Source organism: Arachis hypogaea, chromosome 7, assembly GCF_003086295.3.
Source record: "Arachis hypogaea cultivar Tifrunner chromosome 7, arahy.Tifrunner.gnm2.J5K5, whole genome shotgun sequence".
In the NCBI taxonomy this organism is placed as follows: domain Eukaryota; kingdom Viridiplantae; phylum Streptophyta; class Magnoliopsida; order Fabales; family Fabaceae; genus Arachis; species Arachis hypogaea.
The window spans coordinates 13,154,881-13,157,369 of NC_092042.1; positions in this window are offsets into that span (position 1 = coordinate 13,154,881).

Below are 2,489 nucleotides of genomic sequence, written 5' to 3' on the forward strand. Positions count from 1 at the left end.
TCTCAAGCATTTCATCAAACACTTGGAGGGTAATGAAAGAAAGCATTTTTATTTGTAAGAATAAAAGGAATCAACAACCAACAATTACAAAGAATTAACAAAACAACAATCAACAACATCACAATCACATGAATTATCTCAAATTGCATTATTAAAAGAAAACAAAAGAACAAGAATATCTCAATTACAAAACCTAGAAACAAAATAAGAGAAATTACAACAAGAGGATAAGGATAGAAAGAAGAACCAAAGTGTAGCAATCACCACTTGAAGGTAGAAGTAGAAGGAGACTTGAATTAAACCTAGAACTATGAGATCCTAATCTAACCCTAATTCCTAATCCTAGAGAGAAGTGAGAGCTTCTCTCTCTAAAACTAACTCTAACTCCTAAAACTAAGCTAATGATCAAAAGTATCTAAAAGTATCTTGATTCCCCTTCAATACTTGACTTAAATAGCATCAGAAATGAGTTGGATTGGGCCCACAAGGCTCCTAAAACCGCTGGGGACGATTTCATTAAAGTGGGCAAGGACAGAATCGGCACGCGCGCGCAAAGTGCGCGTGCGCGCCCCTGAACGCGAAGCAACATGTGGCAAAATTTATATCATTTTGAAGCCCCGGATGTTAGCTTTCCAACCCAACTAGAACCGCATCATTTGGACCTCTGTAGCTCAAGTTATGGTCAATTAAGTGCGAAGAGGTCGGCTTGACAGGTTTCCGGTTCTTTCATTTCTTCATGAGTTCTCCAACTTTACATGCTTTTTCTTCATTCCCTTGATCCAATCTTTGCCTCCTAAATCTAAAATCACTTAACAAACATATCAAGGCATCTAATAGAATCAAGGTGAATTAAATTTAGCTATTTTAAGACCTAAAAAGCATGTTTTCACTCTTAAGCACAATTAAAGGAGAATATACAAAACCATGCTAATTCATTGGGTAAATGTGGGAAAAAGGTGATAAAATCCCCTAAATTCAATACAAGATAAACCGTCAAATTGGGGTTTGTCAATACTCAAGGCTCTAGGCTGAGTAGCAGGAGCAACTTTTAATTTATTATGAGCCCAAACGATGGATTCAATAAGTTCTTGCCAATAACCACGCCCGCTGAATAGAAACATTAAACTAAAAGCCCATAAAAGAATGTAAAAAGCTTTTATTGTGTCACTTAAGTTATATAGGAATTCTCGAACCCATGAGTTAAGAATAAGAAGTTCTTGATTACCCAGACTGGAATAACCACTTAGAATAACAAAACTAAGTATGTTTGTCGAGAAATGCAAAATTGCATGGATACGATCCTCGTTGTGCGTCGTGATCAATTGGATGGTTTCTTTGTATATTTTGGTACGAAGATTTTGTGAACGTAGTTCCGGGTATTCCTTTAGCATTTCATCCAAGACTTAAATTGTGACTCCCATGGACTGACTTGTATTTGTTTTTGATAATTCATGACATAGATTCTCCTATTTTATTTCTCCAATTCAATTAGATGCCAAATCCGGAAAGAGTGGTTGTGGAAGATGTTTTCTTGTTGTTACCCCCCTTTTTTTGAAGAAAGAGTTGAATTGGTTAGTTATCCAGTAACAAGTAAAAAAAATAGCAGTAATCGATACTTTCTATTTGATGACAGAAAAAAAAGACTCTTTCGTGGTTGATAGAGTTTTCTTTTTAAATAAGATATGGAAAGACAAAAAAACTGCGGAACCCGAGTTTGAGGGATGGGATCTCATATCCTTTTTCTTCTGTTGTAGTATAGTAAAGGAATGGAATCCACGACTAAATCTAATGATAAAGGGTTGGGTTCGCTTTGACTGTTAAAAGTAGGTAACCCGTTCCCCCTGTCTTTTGTTTGTCTCTATTGCATTCTATCTCATCGTATCCCGTTCGGTTCTGCGATATTTGAGAATCGCCGTCAATACCTCGGTGTAGGTTCGGGATACTCCCTTGTTCCACAGTCCGGGGCTATTTAAACTAACCAATTCAGAATTCTCCGATGTACTAGTATTAGCAATAGCAAGTGCATCTTTGATGCAGTCATCAATTCTCCCGAGAGGCTACAATTGCCGCGAGCAAACATATTAATGACGAGGAAGGCATTTTTGTTTTTGCTATGCTACAACAAGCACCAGTTTGACTTGGGGCGGTGGTGATTTAGTGGCAGTGGGGGGCAAGGTTGCTTTGTTACCTATTCCATTTGGTCTAAAATTCCTGAAAAATTAGTTTTTTATGATTACATCGGCAATAATCCGGCAAAAGGGGGCTTATTTAGAGCGGGCTCAATGGATAATGGAGAAAATGCGCATGCATAGGAATTAAATAAACTAATAGGATCTTAGTTATTAACAGTTTGGAATTTGCTATTCCGAACATAATGAATATGTCATAATTCAATTATTACAAATTTTTTATTAAAATAAAATTAGAAAAAAAAATATATATTTCATTTCTTTTATTTATTATCATTTCGATTAGGGTCGTATTCTATG